We start from the raw sequence: 9,647 nt of genomic DNA, 5'->3' as shown, positions 1-9,647 counted from the left end.
ACAAAAAGACATTTCTTAGTCTGCCTTAGTGTGCTTGGCATGGTGCCACAGCATTGTACCAGCAGTCTGTTAAGCATCAATTAGAGAAAAACAGAGTATTATGAGCAGAAAGGTAAACAGGCTTGTTATTCTTGACTAAGATTTAGTATCTGAATATTTTCAATTTCACACAGCCATTCTTGTTTTAACTTGTTAGTGTTTGGTCCAAAGAACTTCACAGTTCCTAAGACATCAAAAGGTTTGCTATTGTACCCAACATAAAGGTCACTGGGAAATGTTGTTGCTTTGTTAGTTTATAAACCTGTAGACGGCTGCAGTGCGTTTTCCATATTTCTGAGTGTACCACATGACCTAGACAGATTTCTTACTGCATGAATTCAGTTCAGGAGAACATGTACTCAGAGCATTTCAGCCCATCAAAATATCTTGCCTGATGCTGAGCACTTGCACAGTTCGCATTATAAACCATGGCAGCCATTTTGGTATTTTAGAAAAATAAAAAAAGCTGCCTGACACAAATCTTTTATTTTGCCTATTGTGTAGTGTCTAAAAAATGTAGAAGCCTCTTCCACAAACATATACCTTTTAATTTTTGAACAGTGACTAGACCTTTTTCTTAATTCAGAAATGTCTTTCAAAGGGCTAGTAATGCTTGTCCCATTTAGGATGGTGGTGGGTAGGGGGATACAAGAATTAGGGGCTTGATTGGTGTATCAATCTCTTACTACTTGTCTCGCACACCACTGTCACTATTCTCCTGAATTTGGACAGCCATGCCAGCCACAGGGTGTAGATTTGCAGTGAGGGACCAAGTTTTGAAGTCTTACAGATTTACATTTATGATTGCTCAACATCTGTACAATACTTCGATGAACTGGTGCTATGTTACAGAGTGTGGAACTACTTGAGCCCAATGGAGTTAGATTGGAGAAGGAGCCTGCTTACTTCTCACAAGGTGGGGAGACAGACCACCTTTCGGGCTACTAACCCCATTTCTTTTTAGGCATAGCCAAGGTTTGATTTTCAATAGGATCTGGAGAAACAGTGGCCCAGTTTAAACTCTACTGTGATAGTTGTCTGTGGGTATGAGCTGGCAGTCTTGCTTTCAGTGTAACCTACCATCCAGAGATGCTTAGACATGGATCAACCCCTGAAGAGGGCAGAGATTTCACTTACCCATGCTGGGTGTTGAGTGAACTTCCAATGAATTCATGCCCTTCTTATCTTCTATTATGATAATTAAGAAGGGTATTTAGGAAGAGATTGGGTACTTAGGCTAGATTCTCTTCTCACATCCTTTAATAATACTACAGCCTTTTATTATTCCACTCAATTATACATGTATGGATGTTTAGTGACTCAGTAGTGTTTGTTTCCTGGGGAGAGGCTTGGTGACAGCTGCCCTTGTTACTGTGATACTGGTTTCACAGTGAGTTCTGCTGCCAGAGATCCTATTTGTCAAGGCAGAGTCTTTTAGTGGGAGTGGATAATTTGTTTTCCTCATTAGGTTACCTGCTGTGCATGCATGCAAAGTATTGTGTGCCTGACTTCTGCTGGAGGCTAGTTTCACTGTACCCTTGCTTGCTAACTGTGCTCTGGGTCTGTTTCCATATTGCTGAGCTGTCACTGAATACAAGATGGTATATTTTTCTAGACACTGTACTTTCTTCTTTGATTGCCTTAGTATATTCCCCATCACACTCAGTCATTTGCGGACCAAGACGATTCTCTGAATAGTCAAGTAGGAGTTTGCTCCTGTTCTACAATGCACATCACAGCTTTTTAGTCTATGTTTCTGCTACGATCATTGTCTTCCATTATTTTCTACCTTTTTGTACTCATTCTGAAGTCTGTCTGTACATTTACTGTAAAATGTAATACTTAGCTGTCAATATGGCAGAATTCATCCTATTTTAACTCTGAAAAAAGGCAGTGTGTGACAGAATAATATACAATTATTTACTCTTCAGGTTATTTTTACCCTTCTTTGGAGAAGAGTTAATTTACGAAGGTCTCTACTTACCAAGCTATGTTAAGGTTTTGCAGATAATGCATGTTGATTGCAAAGGTTAACCATGATAGCTACAGAACCTCCATGGTAACTGGAAGAAGTATTCCTAGCACTGGAGGAAAGGCGAACATGCCACTAACATGAGGGAATGACCACTACCACTACCACTATCCTACAGCTGTTAATACAGAACACAGTTAACAATGCCTTTAGAGGTGTAGCTAACTGTTCTGAATTATCATCCATATAAATGTATTTAGTTAGTTACTTATTCCATTTGATACAGTACTGGTTGCTAGGTGGAATCTAGGTGGTCCATAAAAGAAGCTCAGGAGAGCATTAAATTAGAGGGTAAATAAATACATGGAGAACAAAGAACAAAAGAAAAGTCATGGAGAGAAAGCTTGACTAAAAAGCCAGGATTTAGTATAATGCATCAATGACACTCATCAATTGCAAGATTTGCCCCCCCCCCCCCACACACACACACACACTTCTTCACCATTTGCCCGCTTGCATTAGGTGTTAATGAGGCAGTTAATATGTGCTGTTAGCTAAAGGGGTAATATTCAGCCCAGAGGGGTAAGTGGCTTGTCAATGGGTCCCAATGGCAGACTGAACTAACCCTGGAGATTTATGCATGGCTCCCAGCATTGAATATACGGATATGTACGCTGACTCTGAAGTTATCAGACATTGACCAATATTCAGACCACTGCCCATGTAGCTAGCCTGCTAAATGTTGACTCTATCCAAACACCCCTTCCCGGACTGCCTCTAATTTGACCAAACAACAGAGATATTCAGCAGCACTACCCGGTTAGGTTCTGCTGGATTTTGGCTGCTGGCCAGCCCAGCGGGGTTTAACTAGGGTTGTGTCTAGTGGCAGCCCCTCCCATGCCCCCCTGTGAATGCCTTTTTGCATTTATGCACAGTGCATTTATAAGTGCATTTACAGAATATTGCTGAGGTGTTTTCTGTCACTTGAGCATGTAAGTGACAGTGTTCTGTGCACTAATGCAGAGTCATTTTTTTTTGTTACATTTGTACCCCGCGCTTTCCCACTCATGGCAGGCTCAATGCGGCTTACATGGGGCAATGGAGGGTTAAGTGACTTGCCCAGAGTCACAAGGAGCTGCCTGTGCCAGGAATCGAACTCAGTTCCTCAGGACCAAAGTCCACCACCCTAACCACTAGGCCACTCCTCCACTACACATTACAGAACTGCCTCCGAGAAGGGGCATTTTCCAAAAGTCATCTAGGTTAGAATTGGGACATCCTGCTCATAACATCCAAAAAAAAGTCTCACAGCCAATTTCATATGTTCATATGCGATAACTGTCACACAGCAAAAATAATCAGATAAGTATTAAATTTGTGAATTTCTCTTTCACTCAAACTTTACTTTAACTATGAAACTTTAATGAAGAAATTGATTCTTTGTGTCAATGTTTTGTCTTGCAGAAATCAAACCTTCCTTCTAGTAGGAGTGATCCTAAACACCAGGTAGGTATCTAATTGAATACAGAGTCCTTTAAACGCTGTATGAAGTGATGCTTGCACTTAGCTGACTATGTTGGCCTTTCTTGAATGAGGGAACCTTTGGTCTTTCTTGAACAATGGTGCACTTGTTGTTCCAGCGTTGCTCATTTAATAGCTCCCGTAAGCTGTACTTTAATTAACTTAAGGGAAATAAAACCCTATATCCCTATCCAGTGAGAATTCTATAGAGAATTTTAATTTTAATACTGCGGCCAACAAAATAGCTAAATCAAATAATTAATTAATTAATTAATTAAATTTCCCTTTAGTGAGACCTTTCTTATTACTTTTTCCCTAGCTAATGAGGAACATTTTTATATGACTTTGTCACACCTTATAATCAGCCATTCAATATATTTATTTATTATTTTATTTCTTACATTTATATCCCACATTTCCCCACCTATTTGTAGGCTCAATGTGGCTTACATAGTACCGGAGAGGCGTTACAGACTCTGGTGTAAACAAATACAAAGTGATGTTATGGTAAGATAAAGTTCATGTGGCACAGCCACACTAGGGAATCATACAACGGAAGAGTTGTGTTATGTCCATTACGTTCTTTAGTTTTGTTGTGTTGCAGAGATCAGGCATTTGTGTTGGAGCGGTAGGGTATGCCTTTTTAAACAGGTTAGTTTTTTGTGTTTTCTGGAAGTTTAGGTGGTTGTTCGTAGTTTTCAAGGCTTTTGGTAATGCGTTCCACAGTTGTGTGCTTATGTAGGAAAAACTGGACGCGTAAGTTAATTTGTATTTGAGTCCTTTGCAACTTGGGTAGTGCAGATTTAGGTACGTTCGTGTTGATTCAGATGTGTTTCTAGTTGGTAGGTTGATCAAGTCTGTCATGTATCCCAGAGCTTCCCCTTGGGAAGAATTGTTTCACGTGTTTGAGTTTCCACATTGAGTGGAACATATATATCACTAACTTCAACAGTCTAGCAAGAGATGTCAACAACCTTGCTTAAATTCAGGTTTTAACACTCACTGCTGTCAGGCTCTCACCAATACCTTTATAAGCAGCAACTCAGCAAAGGACAACAGCTTTATTTAAGCCCAAATTAGAGTAGACTTTCACTGCAATCAGGTATACTGAGGGTAGCAACCCTGTTTCATAGCAGGCCAGTGAAAAGCACACCAGCTTTCTTGCGCAGTCACTGTTAGTAGCCACAGTCACTAGCCACCAACAGGCGTTTATACAGCTTGTGACTTATTTTAAAACTCAGGCAGGCCCGCTTACTTAAAACTCAGACAGGCCTTTCTGTCCTCACAGCTTCCACTCTTTCAGAGCCTTTATCAAAGGAATTTTTACTTCCAGCTCAGCTTTAAGTTCACACCTGCATTTAAATGGTGGGGTTTTTTTTTAATATTGAATTACAGCCTTCTGAATAACCACTTGGCACACCAACACACATGCACACACTCAGAGAACCTCTGCCTTGCCGGACTACACTCTCTATGTCTCCAGCTTCTCTGATTCAGCAAAATTATTCTTTATTCAGGCTCTCTCACTTATTCTCAACTCAGTTTTTCTTACACAAGCAGAGCACCTGCCACACACATATCTGCCCTCTTCTGTGTCTTCAGTTCCTCTGCCCACTGTAACCAGGGTTGCCAGGTGGAAAATATTTTTCCAGCCCAAAGGAGCCCAAAATCCAGCCCAAAACCCGCCCAAACTCAAACCCCGCCCCTGACACCCCGCCCCCGCGTCATCACCCCCGCCCCCGCCGTCATCAACCCCGCCCCCGCCGTCATCGGCCCCGCCTCCACGTCATCGGCCCCGCCTCCCACGTCATCGGCCCCGCCTCCCATGTCACTAACCCCGCCCAAAAACGTCGCTAACCCCGCCCACCGCGGCCGAAAAAGCAGCCCAAAAAACCGCCCGAAGCCCAAAAAGCAGCCCAAAAAACCGCAACCCGCCGCGGGCAAAAATTTCCCGCGGCGGGTCGCGGAAAACCGCCCAATTGGGCGGTAAAACCGCCCACCTGGCAACACTGACTGTAACCAGCTTTATTTCCCTTGACAACGAAACTTCAGCTTGGCCATCTGACCTGTCACCACCAATCAGGCACTAGCTTTCAGAATGTTAGCTAACTTTTACAGTTTGGAATTTATAGTCAGGCTCCATCTTGAAATCCATTTTTCCCATTAATGTCAATGAGGAAAATGGATTTCAACACAAAATACAATGTACATTACACAATATTTAAATAAAAATTGTGCCAACATCCAGGTCACATTATTCTGAATCCAGACCATGTTTTATTTCTTTAAAAACCCTTTATAGGCACCATTTTACACTATTTTCACCAGAACACAACACTAAAGTTCAACAGAATTTAACCAAATTTTCCACATATGTTAAGTAACATGTACGTTTACAAACGCCATCGTCGAAATTCCAAAATGTGTGACCAAAGCAGCGCAGGAATCTCCGCACCTAAAATACCCAAAAAAACTATTAATTAAAAATTTTTAAGGACTCAGTCCACCTAAAGTGGCCCCCCAGACCCCCAACCATAAAAATAAAAATTTTAAAATATTTAGGGAAGGCCCGACAAATAACATCACAAAAAGCTCAAAAATTAAACTAAATTAAATTAAAGTAAGGCCCTAGGGCCTCTTACCATGACCCACTGACATCCATCCTGGGGTCCATTAACTCCTTTAGGATCCCGGTAGCCCCCAATGCTCCTTCCATTTTCAGCAGGAAAAAGATACGAAAGGTCTGGAACTCCGGCTGGGCATCTCAAAAATTGAGGCCCAGGCTTCATTTTGCGGCCTACCAGAGCTCTAAACCCTATTGTGCATGCGCCGGATCCACCGGATCCAGCGCACATGTGCGAGACAGGCCAGTTTCGTTTCTCCCCTGCTTCATTGCATTCGCGGTGGTGCTCTCCTTCTCTCTCCAGCCCCTCTTCAGCCCCAGGTCTTGCTCTGGTCCCGAAACGGGACCCAAAAACTTTGGAGCAAGCCTGGGGCAGCCCAGAAACACTGGTCACCAATGTAATAAACCCCGGATGGGCCAAAAACGGCCCAAAACGATGCAGACCCCAAAAAGGGTCCTAAACAAAATGGGGCACATCAAAAAGAGCCCCATGAGCCCATTGGACCCTGGAGCAAGCCCCGGATAGCCAAATGGCCACTGTGACCACCCCAGAGCCCAGGTAAGCCCATGTAAAGGGAAAAACATTATTATTTTTTATTTTTAATACCCCATGATTTACAGTATGTTGTAAAATGAAACATCCAACTTATGAATGGCAAAAAAAACAACAAATGGCCACAGAGCTATCTAGGCAGAGTAGAGGTGTAGCCTAATGGTTAGTGCACTGGACCTTAAACCAAGGGACTCTAGTTCAAATCCCACTTTAACTTTCTCATTTTGTAATTGTGAGCCCTCCAAGAACAGAAAAATACCTACTGTACCTGAATGTACACCACTTCAATAACTTCCAGGTTTGCAAGTGGCTTATATATTTAGGTACAGTAGATATTTTTCTGTTCCTGGAGTGCCACTCAATTTAAAAGAAATATTGAGTTAAAGTGGGATTTGAACCAGGGTCCCTTGGTTTAAAGTCCATTGCACTACACACTAGGCTACTCCTCATACTTGTTTCTTGTGTTGGTCAGAATGTCTGTAATACTCAAAGCTGTCATACAGTTTGGTATTCCTTTGTAGTTTCACTTTTAGGGGGGGGGACTAACCACTGGGGAATTATGGAGGGGTCATGCCTTGATCCTTGCAGTGGTCAGTTGCTGAATCAGAGAACTTTTTTTTTTTTTTTTTTACTCTGGACATAATTGAAACAGATTTAAGATTTGGACATTCTTCCTGTTCAATTGGATGTCCTGTTTTTGGGCTTTTCCTTGTCTCACCCAAAACACTTCTCCTACTTTCTCCCAAAATGCCCCCTTGCTATTTGGACAAATTGCAGGGTTGGCCATTTTTTTTTCTGCCTATTTGGAAGTTTTGTCAGATAGACCTTTTTTGGGGTATTTTGAGATGTCTATGTGTTTTGAAAATGAGCACCGTGGAGGGTCATAATCGAACGGGAACGCCTATCTCCATGGGCGTCTATGTCCGAAAACGGGTACGTGAAGAGGCGGGACAGACCGTATTTTCAAAAAAATGGATGTTTTTCAGCTGGGCGTTTGTATTTTTTTAGCGATAATGGAAACTAAAAACGCCCAGCTCAAAAACGTCCTACTCCGAGCCATTTGGTCGTGGGAGGGGCCACAATTCGTAGTACACTCACCCCCCTGACATGCCAGGACACCAACTGGACACCCTAGAGGTCAGTGCGGTAGACTTCAGACAACGCTCCCACATGCATAGCTCCCTTACCACGGGTGCTGAGCACCCAACCTCCCCTCCCCCAAAACCCACTACCCACAAATGTACAACACTACCATAGCTCTTAGGGGTGAATGGCGCACCTACATGTGGGTACAGTGGGTTTTGGAGGCCTCCCATTTACCAGCACAAGTGTTACAGGTGGGGGGGATGGGCCTGGGTCCACCTGGCTGAAGTGCACAGTGGTACCCACTAAAAGTGCTCCAGGGACCTGCATTCACGCAGGCCTCTAGGACTTGTTGCTGCTATATAACATTGGCACACCAGTTGACACCTGAAGACTAATCTCTCCGAAAACGTCCTTTATTGGAAGAAGCACGCTTACTCACAGTTAACTGCAGATCAGAGATTGTGCCCCACTGGCAACGAGTCTCGCTGGTACTGAGATTAGCAGTAGGTCAGAGCTGGCAGAATGGTGTACAATGCCCTCTTTCAGCCACATTCAAGGTAAGAACTAAGTTCTCTAACGTGGCTAACACGTGAAAGGGATCTAAAACTGGCTTACAAAAATGGCCACTACCTCATGGACTACTGGAAGCAAAACAGGGCACACTCTGACCCAGCAGAGGGAAAAGCACCTTGGGAGTACAGCCTACCAACTACCAACATCGTGAGCATGTGGCACAAGCTAGTGGAATCATGGAGCCCAATACCCTACACCCACCACAATGCATTGCTGATGTGACTCTGCAGTGCCCTTAACAGAAAAGGTGTCACATTCACCCAAGAGCCACAACAGAACCAGGGAAAGGCTGTCAGAGGATAGAACACATTCTGCTGTCATGGAGGTGGGTACGGCATTTGAGGCTGGCATACAGGCTGGAAAAAACGTTTGTAAAGTGGGTTTTTTTTTGTGGGAGGGGGTTAGTGACCACTGGGGGAGTCCAGAGAGGTCATCCCCGATTCCCTCCACTGGTCATCTGGTCAGTTGGGGCACTTTTTTGGGACTTGTTCGTGAAAAAAAAGGGTAAAAAAAGTGACCCAAAATTGCGGTAAAAACGCCTTTTTTTCGATTATCAGCTAAAGACGCCCATCTCTCCTCGGCCGATATCCACGCCCCAGTTCCACCTTCACCACACCTCCGACACGCCCCCGTCAACTTTACCCATTTCCGCGACGGAGTGCAGTTGGAAACGCCCAAAATTGGCTTTCGATTATACCGATTTGGGCGCCCACGGGAGAAAGACGCCCATCTCCCGATTTGGGTCGCAATATAGGCGTTTTTCTCTTTCGATTATAAGCAGGATAGTGTATTAACTTTTGTTGAACTCCATGTTAACAATCATTATGCATTAAAACCATGTGAAACACACACTAGGGAATTCTATATATGGTGTCTAGTGTTATGCACTATTTCTGCAGCAATTTTCAGTGAGAAAAAGTGTTATAATGGAAACAAGGCGCCAAAATGGCCCCAAATCATCAGATCCCTGCAGAACTACACTTACGCACTCAATTACAGAATAGCGCCTAAGTGTTTCCAGGTGGATATGAAAAGGGGGCATATCAAAGGGAGGGACATGGACAGGTAAGGGCGTTCTCTTAAAATGCGTACAGTATTCTAGAATTTGAGGGATCTGAGCCCAACTTGCTTACTGGGATTTACACCTGGTTTCAGTTAGTGTAAGTTCTCGTGCCCAAAGTTGGGCTTGAATTCCAGCACTATGGTCCAGATTCTATTATTTCACACCAAAATCCAGGTGTGTTCTAGTAACTTAATTTACTTAACAAACCAATCAGCAT

Source organism: Microcaecilia unicolor, chromosome 4 (genome assembly GCF_901765095.1).
Source record: "Microcaecilia unicolor chromosome 4, aMicUni1.1, whole genome shotgun sequence".
In the NCBI taxonomy this organism is placed as follows: Eukaryota; Metazoa; Chordata; class Amphibia; order Gymnophiona; family Siphonopidae; genus Microcaecilia; species Microcaecilia unicolor.
Note: the sequence above shows the minus strand (reverse complement) of the source record.